This window comes from Poecilia reticulata, chromosome 14, assembly GCF_904066995.2.
Source record: "Poecilia reticulata chromosome 14, P_reticulata-male-v2, whole genome shotgun sequence".
NCBI lineage: Eukaryota > Metazoa > Chordata > Actinopteri > Cyprinodontiformes > Poeciliidae > Poecilia > Poecilia reticulata.
Genome location: NC_088843.1, coordinates 3,568,533 through 3,582,963, shown reverse-complemented (window position 1 = coordinate 3,582,963; position 14,431 = coordinate 3,568,533).

Below are 14,431 nucleotides of genomic sequence, written 5' to 3'. Positions count from 1 at the left end.
GGTTTTTAGAAAGAAAGTAGGGTTTGCTCCACTTTTAAAAATGATAGAACAGTTACTCCACTGTTCTAAGCACATCCTGGACAAAAGGCAACACAAAGACTGGGAAAGAAAAATGCTTTAATACTAAGAACATAGATTTTCCAGTCATTGCACCATGCACCTGCTGCATCATGAGAAAAATAGAACTGGCTAAATAAAACATAAGAAGTAAAAGGAAAGTCTTGACTGTGAGCATCACTCGACCTTAAAGCATTACAAAAAGAAAATATACAACCAAATAAATTTTAACTTGACAGGACAGAACTGGAGCTGATTTTCCTGCAGACACAGTAGAGGGAACCAAAAACAAGAGAAAACCTTCCCACCTCAAAGATCAAAGAACTGCAGCCTCCAGGTTCAAAGCTATGCGCAGAAATCACTCAAACAGTCACAGCAACATTTTGTCAAAAAAGAAAAAGATTTCTAAATGCAGTATAAACATAAATCCCTGGGTAGAGTTATTTTTTAAGTTCACTGTTCATCTGAAAATAAATGTGAGTGGATCAATCTAACATCCTGATCGCCATGCTTGCACATTCAGCCATGAACGTACAAAAAGCTTCCCATTAATCATGATGCACTGAATGAGCCCCCAGATCAATGTCTTTGTGTTGAATCATAACGGTAATAGGCAGGCAGATTAAGAAAAAACTTCTGACACTGAAAGAGTTTAATGTTCCAGGAAATCTTTGTGGTCCATCTACCACAGATTCTTCCTAAAGCTGTTGCTACATTTTTTAAATATATTTTGCAAGACGGAATAGATAATAATCAGGTTTGCATGGTTACAAAATCTGAAATAAATGAAGCATTTTTTAATATATATTAATCAAGACCTGTCATATCTATGCAGTGCATGTGTGTTGCTTTTGATGGGATTTTTATTTCATTAGGTGTGTCTAAATCTGTAGAAGTCAGGACATAATAAATCATGTTTGCTGTGATGTACTAGTTTCTTTTTTCCCAAAAACTTAATTATCATCTGAACATCCAGGGATGGAAGTTCACATGATAGTCTATTAATGCCACCAAGTGTTTGAATAATTGTTAGGTTAATCGAACGGTAGGTCACACTGCACTGAAATCGTTTATTCTCTTTCTGGTATGCAAAAGAGAATGAACCTTCATGAGTGCAGACAGACTGTCTGCATAGCATAAGAGCAGATTAGAGGATGTAATTATCAGATCATTAGAGTAACATTAGGTAAGAATCTGTGTATTTTCTGTCTCAGTGGTGGGTGTGTGTGTGTGGGGGTGGGGGATGTGTGTGTGCGTGTGAGTGTGTCAACTATGCATTGTGGTATCATAGTTTATTTGGTGTAAATATTTTACATATTACACTGTCAGATGGATAGATTGTAATTTACTCAAGGTGTTGCATTTAAATGTAAGACAGACATTGAATAGTGTGAGGGGGTAAAAGTATTTATATTACTTAGAAACTTCATAGCAAGGTCAACATACTGGAGACTGTTTGCTTTTTGACAGAAGGAGAAAATGAATAGACAAAATGACAACAGCTCATAATTTGGCTTCATGCAAAATTTACTATAATAAGAAGACTGATGTGCTGCTCTTGTTGCACATACTTACAACAATTGTCCTGAATTGCTCTGATTTGATTACCACCACCAATGAGTGAACACTGTAAGCCGTAAATACAGTATTAGACTACTGGAGCCAAGCTTTCTAGCTGCGTGAGACGTCCAATCAAACCATAGTCTGCAGAGTGTGAACAAGTATGGGAGACTATAAATAAACCAGAATCAAACTGCCTGTCTGTTTTGAAACACAGAGCCCTGGCTGCGATCGAGCGAGCATGTCCAATCCAGACCTCCAAAAATCTTTTGGAGGATAATATGCAAGTTGAACATGAAAACAACGAGGAGCAATGAGTCACAAAGGAATGCTGACCAGTGGGGTGTCGGTCAATGTACAAATATGACACATATAAGCAAGACGTTTGCTTACATAGCAATGTGTTTTCATATTCAGAACTGCATCTATAATGACTTGGTTTACATATGTGGCATTCATGCATGTTCACAGTGGTGGAAGCTACCAGAATGTGGAAAGCAGCATAAATTTAAAATGGAGGGTAGAGGCTGAAAAGAGACAAAGCTGGGTGATATTTAAGGGTGACAAAAATCCCTTCGCTTGAGAGACAGATCGACAGTAAGTAACTGTTGCCGCAGTGAAAAAGAGGAAGTGAGTTGCACACTGACACCAGGTATTCAATTACAGACTATTGTTCTGACTCCCACTCCCGGGAATACCAGCAAACATCAGCCTGTCAACAGCAGGGTGGGAAAAATGTGCGTGTGTGCATGTGTGTGTGCGTTTGCAGTTTACAAATGGAAGTGGACATAAAGGTGTGTGTCGGTGGGAGACTAAAATCTCTCACGTTAACTTAGTCAGTATCCGAGGTGAGCCTGGCCTGAGGCAAGCCCCGCAGAAATGGGGGAATAAATGACAGGCTCCATCTCACGGCGAACACCTACATCAGTCAAGCTTTCATTAGCTCAACCGAGAGCTGTGAAAAGACAGTGAATGAAGTCAAAGACTAAAAAGTGACAGGACAGGGCACAAGAATAGATGCAAGCTTAAAAATAGGATGACAAAGACAGACAGAGACAAAGACGACTGACAGAAAGGATAAAGAAATAAGACGTGAGGGTGGTAGGGATAATCAAGTTGAAATTATGATGATACACCAAAATCCCACTTCAAACTCTTCACTCTGGTGAGATGTCTCAGACCCTATGTTATCCTTGGTCTTTGTTCACTTGAGTTTTTCCCTTCATTCATAATACCGTAATAATAGTAACAATGAAATGTTAGGGAGAAGAATTGCCCCACTTTTGGAAAGCTGAGTTCGCCAGACTTGTACAACCATGAAATCACTTAGACAGAACCTGTTTGACTGCATGAAGTAATCTGACAGATCTCAGAAAACATCATCATGCCGCGATATAAAAAAATAAAAGATGGGCAAGGAGAGTCACTGATACCAGTCTGGTAATGATTTGATCTGAATATTTAAGGCTTTGGGATATTATAAGTCACTACAAGTCCCTATTCATGGGAAAAGTGGTAAAAGTCTTGTGCCAATGGAAAGCAGTGGTCTTTACTTCAAGCATCTTGGTTCTGACTCCCACTCATCTACCCATGGTGACAGATGGGTAGATGGCCTGGAGCTGCTGCTCCACTCTGTGTGGTGAAGAAACAGCTCAGCCATAAAAGTGGATCTTTCTGACTTATGGGTCAGTCCATGTTCTGGCCTTCAACTTTGACCATGAAATATAGATTATGATGATAGAATGAGATTCCAGATACAGGCAGCTGGAATGAGCTTTCTCTTACGAGCTGCCAGGTTTAGAGATAAAGTCATCTGGGCTTGGAGTAGAGCTGCAATTCTGCATCACCAGGGATCGAGCATCTGATCACGAGGCTTCCTGGACACAATAAGGCACCAAGACTTTCACTTTATTTGTCTCTTTTGTCACTTCAAGTGGAGGAAAACCCAGGTGGAGGAGATCTGTCTCATAACACACTGTCCCGACATGGTGACGGTTTGAATAAATGTGTAAAAAATGATTCTTGATAAAAGTTACTGCAACTTTTGAGCCAGCATTTAGCAGCAGAGCAGTGCCAGAAACATATGCAGCGTTATTCTTAAACCTGTCAGTGGTTTTAGTGTTGTGAGTAATTACTGTGTTGAATACATATTGATATATCTGGTTCTGTCAGACAGCAGAACTTGGTTCACTGTCTGTGACAAATGTAGCTAAATGGAAAAGCTGTGCTATCATGGGGTTCCAGCTAAATAACCACATCGGAAATAAAGATTTTATTTCTCTGCCACATAAAGAAAGTTTAGAATTATGCTTTCAAAGCTGTTATGTTGTCATTTATTAAAGAAAAAAATAACTTACGTAGGATGCTCATGTACCAACTTGCATTCACTTAGCTTATATAAAATTAGTAAAAAAATGATACCATATTAGGTTAAAAATAGATTAATAGGGATCGTTTAAAAAAAAAAGGCACACATTATAACATGATATGTGTGCTGCGTTTTTAGTATGAAAATGCTGAAAATTAGATTCTGTTACAATCACAAACAGTTGTAGGTATAAAGAGCCATTTATTTTGTTTATGAGTTAAAAGCACATTTCAAAACGGTATTTTCTCATTTGTAGTTGTTCTGACCTTTGACCTTATCTAGAAATCAGAAATGGTAAAATTATATCAACTGCTGCTGGTGTTGGTTAACATGAACTTTAGAAAATGTCCAAACAGTCCCTTCAATCTGTCCATTGACTTGTATATTAGTGCCTTCAGTAAAAACATCCAAGGATGTTTTTTATTGAATCCTAACAGCAAGTAGTGAGATCAGTACTTCCAATCATGCAGCAACGACCTGTGTTGTTCTGTTTGTTAAAGGTTAAGTAGACAAACACAACTGTCAACAAAAAAACTATTCAAGATCAGATACTTTATATTTTGCTTAACCACATAGCAGCCTTCTTGTTAATTATAAATTAAATCTTAATTCATCCTTTCTCTCCAGGAGGTTACATTGCTTTGTTTCACAAACTTCCCAACTCTTACTTAACACAAATGATCACTTAAGTGAATTTTCTTCCCTTATATTGCTTAACAATGCAGATAATGTTGTAGAAGGAAAAAAAAAACATTTGTTTTGGTGAGATGGCAGGATGATGGTACAATTTACTTCAGCAGCCAAGGTTGGGAAAATGAAAAATTTAGCTGCTGAAATCTCTTTGCAGATAATGGAATAATCCATCACCTTTGCTCTCTCTCTCCCTCTCTCTATCTTTTTCTCTAGCTCTCTCTTCCTCTCTTTCACTCTCTCCCATTAATTGGATCAGGCCCCAGAAATAGACTTGACAAAGCAAGCATAGATAAGAGGTTGCATTGTGTAGCATGTAACACATCAAACAATTACGAAAGCATTAAATTCAGAGATGCCGTCGTTATGTATTTTTTTGTTAGCCGAGTCTGGTTTGCTACTTTGTATTAATTTTTAGCTAATTGGTCAAATATTGAACATTTTTGTCAAAGTTTATATTCAAGATTTTTGAGTTTTATTTTTTTTAGTAAACATTTTGCTTCTTTTGGTGATTTTAAGTGTTATTTTTTTTTAGCTAACACAGTTTTTGCCATACTGGTTTCAGCTACTTATGTTCACACCTGCTGCAGGTTTGGTTCACACCACCTGCAACTAGTCAGCTGTCATTCTTCCTCTGTTTGTTATATTTCATGTTCTGCCTTTGTTCACTGTGAGATTGGTGTGCCTCTTCTGGTTGTCATTCTGTCAAATTTATTTGTACCTTCAACTTTTTTTCTCTTTGATTTTTTCTCTTACAGCAGCATCTTTGTTCTCCCTCTTAAAAAAGCCCAAAGTATCTCATCCACCTGCCTCCTGCTTTTGAAGCATCCATTTGGGTCTTTCACCCAGATATTCTGTGTCATACATTTGATTAAAGTAAAAATAAATTGTCAACAATTTACTCAATAGAAGGTAGAGATGATTAATAATTTAAAAAGGTAAATATCTTGGGCTGCCATATCAAAGGGCTCATTAATTTGGTGATTTGGTTGCTTCTGAAGTGCCAGACATTTTATTTTACTTTACTTCAACTTCTGCAGAAAGGTCTCAGAAACAGAGAAATAAAAGTATTTCCGGTGAACAATATTTTTCTGTCTTACTTAATAGAAGAAAATTACAGAAAAGTTTTGAGTAGAACAGTTTTTACATGCAGATTGTGCATCAGTTCTCCTACGACACTCTACCAGAAGGAACTAAACAGACCAGCAGTGATGCTATCTGACCTAAAGTACCCTACTCTACATCAAGTGCATATGTACCCCTGTTGTCTTCAGAAAAGTCATCCACACAAACATTGTTTTTCACAAAGATGTTTATAAGACAAGCAGAAGAACGTTTCCATTTGATGAGGAATATACTACTCCCATGGCACTTCTCTGCTTTAGATGAGCCCCTATTTCAATAATTGTTTTCACTTTGACACGGGGCATATTTCCCTGTAGGGCAGGTTCACAACAGTCTCATATCAGTTGTAACCCTGATTTTATATCAGATGCTCTCCACACTGACCAGATTCTTTGTTTTTTTTTGTAAGTCTATGCTCCTCTTCGTCTTTGCTAATCTGAATGGAATCACACAATGAACCGGAGCTACCATTAGCACTAGCATTAGCAGCATTTACAGCAACAAACACTGTAGCTGAGTTTTAACTGTTTCTGACTGCCTGCAGCCTGAACATTGGTAATTGTTGAATCAAAAAATGACATTTTGAACAAAAACCTACTTGAACAAAACTTTTCATGCAAACAAGAGTCCACAGTTAAATGAACAGATCAGAATGTCCCAAAGTGCCCATGGGGTGCTGTTTGTATTTCTCATGAACAAAAAAGAGAGAGTCTGGGTGTTTTCCCTCCACGTCAGGTTTAGACTCAGCAAGCTGTTGTTCAGTTTCTGATATTCAGGCTTGTGGTGAGATGTACAGACTGGTCAAAAGACAAAAAAGACCAGAAAAACTCTTAATAAAAAAGGTTACAGTCTATTAAAGTACTCCAGGTGAAGACTACATGTGTTGTAGACGACATCAGTGCACCAACCTTTGTTTATGTAGAAGCAGATTCCACCTCCTGTCTTTTTCCCCTGAGAGCTCGGGGCTGAGGTGGAAGTGTGCGGTCCAGAGTAAGGTAAGGTAATTTTATTTATATAGCACATTTTCAGCAACAAGGCAATTCAAAGTGCTTTACATGGTGTGTTCTCTGAAATAAAACACTTATTGGGGATGTTGAACAGAGAAAACAGTACATAAAAAAAAAACAAAATAAATTGAATAATTTGTAACAACATGAAAACTCTAATCTACAAAAATGATTAGAGTTATAAAATGTAAAAAAAATAATAAAATGCTACATAATGGCAGGCAATAGGGGCACTTTGCAACATTTTACACCCCAGTAAAACAGAGCAGACGGCAGAAGAAAAACCTACTTTTAGCTTTGAAATCTTTTGTGATCCCCTGTGTCACTTCATCTCAGCAGTCTCTAAACACAGCACCTCTGCAGTGGTGAAAAAAGTATCAAAGGATTATTTGGAAGGCTGTTATGCAATTTTATTTTCAGTATAAATACAGTATGTTCTCAATGTTCTCGTATATAACAAGGATAAAAACAACACAATGTTTAAGTGAAAAGGCAAATTTTAAAATTTAGGTATCGTATAGTATCAGAACCTTTAGATTTGAGTCGGAGGATGTCTAATCGTAGGGTAAAAGTGTTCCCATCTCATGTATACACTTTGTTTTTGCAGTGGTGAATGAAGTAACCACTGTAGGATTGTGTTTTTATAACTTTTAGATATTTGTGTTTCTAAAAATGTATATTGTCCAGTGAGACTGACTATAAGACAGCAAGAGACAGAAAAATAATCTAATCTTTCAACAAATTGTCAAGAAAGTTTTAGAAATACACCTGTAATTGCATAAAACATAGATTATTTTTGCTTTTAACCTATTAAAGCCAGAAAAGGATAGTGATATTTCAATATTTTATTTCTTAATTATTGCTTAGTTTTTTCTTCACTGCATCTTCAACAGCACTACAATCTTTTGGCAAAGTATCATAGTGTATCTGAGCTCTGTCATCATGCAAACAAGCAAGTGTAATCAAAGGCACTTCTGAAGAAGAGAAGTTGATTTAATAATCAAGAAGAGATTGCTCTGTGGACAAGAAACGAGATTAAGGAGTATACATTCAAGGAAAGCTCTGTGGTTGTGTGTCGCTAAATAGATGGAACAGAGTAAACAGAAGGAGGGAGAAAGCAAAACCTGAGGGATACAAAGGTGTGTCGGGCAAATCAGGCTTAGAGGGGGAGGAGAGGATACAGGATCAAGGACTGAACATAGGAGGAGAGGAAAAAAAGGAGGTTAGGGTGATGGAGAAGGTGAGTGTCAAAGGAGTTGGAAGTCATTATCTTCCTTCATGATGTTACAGGAGTCTGTTTAGCTCAATGCTGTCAAGATTTATCAGTCAGCAGCAAAGAAAACAGCAGGATTTTTCATTGTGTCTTCAGAGAATTGACAAGTCGGCGTCCGAAGCAGCAATATATATACAGTAAGTATTATGGCTGATGCTTATAGTCTGGGTACTATCTGATGGATAGCTGGCAGATCCCATACCAGACAGGAGCAGATCAATGTTTTGACAGTTTTTTGTGGAGGAGCATTGCCTTTGCAACAACACAAACTTCTGGGCAAACTGGCCAAAAGAAACTCAGCTGTGTTTTCTGTGGAGATAGATGTCCCTAACTGCTTCAAGCTGCAGTATGTCACTTTTCTAAAAAAAATCAAAATAAAAAATAGTTTTTACATATATGTTAAAGTTATCCTTATGTCATGACATTATAATATAAGACAGATGAAACGTGAAAAAATTGAGCTCCTCTGAAATAAACAATTGAGAGCAAGGAGGAGAGTCTTAGCGAGGTTAATCACGTTCGGTCAAAGACCCTGTCCTGCTTTCTACAGCTGGTTCACTATGACATAGCCTACAACGATGGCTAATGCTAGTTAGCATGGCTAACCAATGATGGCGGATAAACAGTGGCGACACCTTTAACAAATATGGAAAAAACATGTTTTTGTAAAAGTTGCAAAAATATTTATCATTAGTGACTCAAGAGCAAGAAAATATTACCCACTTTATCCAGTTTTGTGGTATTTATTACCCAGGCTTACAGTCTCTTAGACGTAATGCAACATTAAACACAAAAAATTGATTAAACCCCTGAAGTTTAATCCATTAAAAGTTGAATTTGAAGCTTTCCCTCATACACTTAAAGTGAATATAAATAACATAAATTGCCAGAGGTAATCAAAATGTTTTTTTTTCTAATCAATTCATCATTTAGACTAAGTGTTTAGTTAAAACTTTTTACAGCAGCAGTTTGCTTTTTGCCATTAGTTGGCACTCCAAGTTCTGAGTTTATAAAACACATCCATTGTTGGGGTTTTTAACAGTACTCTCCACAAACAGCAAGTCTGAGGTACTTCTTTGTGTCACAACAACAGCATTTAGTATTCATGATTATTGATTATTCTCTATTACAAAGGGACCGTATAGGTTGGGACTGGTTGTATTAAATCACAACAGTTATTAAAGAAATCAAGGCTTATTCTTTCCAGGAGTCACAATATTGCAAATCTCCCTGATGTTTCTATGTCATGTGAGAATTTGAAACTTCAAGGAAATAACATTGTAATGTTATAGCACTCGTAATTTTTAATAGACTGTAATTTAGTCTATTTAAAAGAAATCACATCACCTTTTGGGAATGTGAACTGAATTTCATTTAACCAGAGTTTAAACTCTCAGGAAGCTGATATGGTGGAGGTCATCTGCAGCACAGAGTCCCCCTACATCGAGGAACAGCCTAAACGTTGACACACATGCTGTGGTGGTCTGCGCTTGGCCAAACTAAATCACTTCATTTAGAATGATTCTAGAAAGGGCTTGAAATAGTGGAGAAAAAAATCTGAGAAATTGAAAACTTAAGGGTCTTATTTATGATAAAACGTCAGTATCATCCTGAAACTCAGTTTCCCTGTTTGTTGTCCAAAATATTTCTTGAAGCTAAAGCAGGATATTGTCATATAACACAAGTCTCACTTAACCCAACATTTAGCGTAACAGCAGATTGAACGTATTAGTATGTTTTTCTTCCTGCCACCTAGAGGCTTATGTTTCATGAGATCTACTGAATCAGCCAATGCAGCCGATCTTGCTGCCAAGATTTGACCGTCTTGTGCAACAAGATTAACAATACCAATCACTACACTTTGCATACAGTGCCAATAGTTTTGTCTGTGCTGTTGAAATTATTTCACTCACTAACTTCCACATTTTCCTGCTTTCTTGTGTGAAAATGTTGTGGGCAAACAAACCCGAGGTGCTACAGTCTAACCACACTGATAGTTAAAGTGTAACATGTTTAAAATTTGCCTGAAGCGCAAACATTCCCACAAACATCAGCACAGACATTAAAATAAATAAACATGTTCAAGCAGGCATCTGTGGTTTAGCAGATCTTGAAAATGGCAACACATCTGTGTCACACCCTTCCCCCTTCAACATGCTGGAGTTTTCTATTGTTTTACACAGATTTTGCAAGCCCTACATTTTTTAATTATCTGTGTTTATTTTACACCGGGATTAACTTTCTGCATTAGACCTTCTTTACATGTTTTCCAAATAAGATATTTCATGATTCCTTCGTCTTATTTCTGCCTTCTACTGCCGAGCTTGTTAAATCCTCATGTTACTCCCACAACACATCATTTTGCCCCTCTTGTTTTGTTTTTGTACATTTGTTTTTTTGTGTGTAAGGGGCTTCGGCGTCTTGTTCTCAGCTTATCGCACTGGATTCAGGAAGCGATGGAGAGGCTAAAGATGCAAAATGTGCGGGCAGACAACATAGCAGGCTGAGAGATGGTAAGCTGCTTTTTGTTTTACTGTAGAGAAAAGAAAAATTGAGGGTACAACAAGAAAAAGAACTAGTGAGTTACAAAATTGCAAAAAGCATATAGCTTGCCTCATATCTCCATGCTCTTGCCTCATAGTTACTGCTTCTGCTTCTTTTTTACGGCAGACAAATTGGTACTGCATTTGGTTTGCTGAAATACTTTTTCTTTCTTTTCAGCACTGGGATGATAATAAACCCAGCATATCCAAAACTTTAACTTCCTACCTCTTTAAATAAATACCTCTGAACTAATCCATTGCCTGTATTGTAGATGATGAAGGTACTGAGAGTTTTTTTCTAATCAAAACCTGGAGCTGTAGGATTCAACAGCCTCTAAATTTGAGGGAATGCTCTTTATCTGGTTATTTCTCTAACTTATTCTGGCTGTGCTTGATCATGTGTGCTGTGCAAGTACTACGATGTCCCTTTAAACATCATCAGCGGATTTATTTGTGGTCCATTACAGCCAAAGGCATGCGATCTGTGACATAGCAGAAATTGCATTTTCTTCTCAATTGCCCTCAGTCAGTCGTGGTTGTAAATGTAGGAATTCGTTATTGCATGACTTTCATTGATGATGTTTTTACAAAGAAAAAATCAAGCAGGACAAAGAAACAAAATAATACTAAATGTAGGCCTTGAGTAAAGCACACAGTAAGTCCTCCTTATCTGAATCTAAAACTTTTGACAGACTGAAGCACTGTGAATGACTCTAGGCACTGAACACCATTATTAGCCCAATTACTGTGCTAGATGGGAACAGGGCACACAGACTCAGCACGACAGCAAGACTGAACAGCAAAAGTGACACCTCAGGGAATTCATTTACAAAAAATATTGCCAAAATCATGAAGTAGATTTTCTTTCTTCAGCCTCATATGGGAGAAAATAGTTGGCAGCAGGGAGAGAAGTCTGTGAAAGATGTGAAGGAATTTTTATTTGTGTTAAATAATTCTTATTTTTTTAGTATTTGGTTCAGGTAGGAGTTTCTTTGACATTAAACCCTGCACATAACACCAATTTGCATTAAAAATCTTTATTTTAGCTTTTATACTAAAGTGAAAGATAATGGCTCTTTTAAGTTGGCAGGGATTTCCTGCTGTGCTTTGGGGAATTTATCTAAATACCCACAATTGAAGCATATGTTCAAATTTTGACCTTCATAGAAACATTTTGTTGTGTTAATTTAGCTTTTCCTGAATTCTATGCTTTCCAAAAAATCAGCTATTGTTATGTGGATTCATTTTTCTTTTATATTAAAATTAAAAGTCAGGTATGGTTTTAACATTATTTGTATATTAAGTCTATGTCCCTGTTCTTCTCTCTGAATATCTCTGTCACTCAATGATAAAACCAGAGTTTTCCCACCGAGTGTCAGTTTAAATAAACAATATAGAAGCCACTGATGCCCAATAAAAAGTTTCCAACGGTTCTGTTCAAAACAGAAATAGAGAGAAGAGTAGAAATGATAAAATTACATTTTTCTTAAGGAAAGTGAAAGAGATACCAATGTGTGTGGCCATAATGGTTTTGTGAGAACAACTAAATGCATGTACTGAAATTAAAGGTTTTAATTATACTACTGCAGTATAAGAAGGTTGCATTTGAAAGCTTTTTATATAATTGCATTGGGGGTGCTAATGAAGGTGGAGGGTGTGGGTGCAACTCCTAATTTTAAATACATAAATACACATAAAGATGTTTGGATTTCAAGGGAAAAGTAATATTTAGAGCACCAACATTACTGACAGTAACAAGCGCTAATCTAAAATGGGATCTTTTTAATCAGGAGATTAATTGTTTTGATCTTTTCTTTTCACCCGTTTTGTGTTTGGTTATTTTATGACAAAGCTGGATAAGGATGGTGTGGATTTTTTAGAATCACAATCTTTTTTTGTATGTATATATAACAGTAAGATTGATTTAGATAATTTTATAAGATGCATACACGCAGACTAACCGGTTCTGGTGTTTATAATTTCTTTATTTCCCACTGCTTGACACCCTTTGGTTTGTAGCTTGTTTCGTGCCACTGCTGTGTTTGTATTGGATAAAGGATCGTCTGTGGAGCCGAATAAACTCTCTCCACTCGAGTGACATCTGCCACCCTTTCTTTGCGATGCAGCCAGACACTCTTGAAATGAAATGCTCCTTGAAGGCTTAGAAAAACCATCAGATGGGAACACAGGCAGCCAAATGGCTGTAACATAAACCAAGGCAATTCTACCAATTTTTTAAACATAATAAATGGATCACTGTTGCTCTAGGATTTTACTTCTAGTGTTCACCTTCCCACCTGCACATGCATGTGCTACTAAATAAGTGCTAACTGTGAAATTCCTCTCCAAGCTCAGCTGCTTGAGATATGATTTGAATAAGTTTTGATTTCTTTTTCTATTTGCTGCCTGATCCAATTTTCTCTTTCTGTGAAGGTCTTGTACATTGTGGCATACCTCACAGCCTACTTCATTGCTCAGGTTCCCAGTCTATTACATTCAAAGCCATTCCCAGCTTGAGAAATTTTAATTCCAATATTTACCCTGAGCTGTGCATTTGTATGTGCCATCCTTTATTATGGTAACAGGAAAGATTTATATATTCCCTCTTTGCCTGATTCATTACATCAAGTGCATGAGGAATAAAATATAAAAAAATAGCTTTCACTCTTGAAAACTCAAATGTAGGAGCAGTGGAGTTTTATTTATAGTTATTTTGAGATTTTAAAGCTGGAGATGTTGGAAAAATGCTCTTGACATGTGACTTCAGTCTAAGTCTCAAGAGTTCTTGTTATTGTGCTAGAAGAAGAGCCGTGCAATAAATTGAATCACTGTTGTCATCACATTAATAATGTCTGCAGTATTTGCAACAGCATATATTGCTAGGTCTGGATGCAATATATTGTCATGCAATAAAACTGTGTCTCCCTTCAATGTTTTTTGCCACTTAGATGGACCTTTGCTGCCCTTTTTACCAACTGCTGTATAAATATCATTGTCATAAAGCACAGAAAGCTTAGAGAGGACATTACTATGATGAAACTGGGGAGATGGGGGTAATTATAAGCAATATCATCAATATCATATTCACATTAATAAGTGATGCACAGTCCTAACAGAAAATATTCACTGTTGGTGATTTAAGTATTTTCTCTCACCAGTGAGAAACAGCTCCATTATGATGTTAGCTCGCTTGGGCTGCTGTGAGAATTTCACAAAAACCTCGAGCCACCAAAACTAAAATGTAAAACATGATCTAAGAGCTTTTTTAAAACAGAAAATATGCATAATAATGCAACATCTTAATTATTTCACTAACAAAAATATTTGTAAACTTGCTTCTATGTTATTTAATTTCCAACCAGACTTAAAAACATGTAGAATGATACCTGCTAATGATTCTCTCTCACATATTTCCTGATTTTAGATATGGAAATTAATATAATGACTGTAAGGATCAAGACCAAACACAATAACAAAAGCTGTAAAAAAATATTTGATTTAAATACATAAATCTGCTCAGGTTGTGGTCAGTTCAGTCCAGGATTAGATCAGCAAAATAATCAAACTGGGTTGTTTTTAACCCAGTAAATTCTCTAGTACAGCTGTGGTCACTTTAGAAACTGTATTAAAAACAGAGTTTGCATGAAGTTACAGTTCATGTCAAGAATATCATGGCCTAACTGCCTGTGTTTGTATCTTGAACCTCATTTTAGTGGTTTGCCGAGACAATTAAGCATCATTTCTGAGAAGGGATTTATTTTTAGAGGTGAAATTAAAGGGGATTGAAGTGGTCACCAGAGCAGGCTTC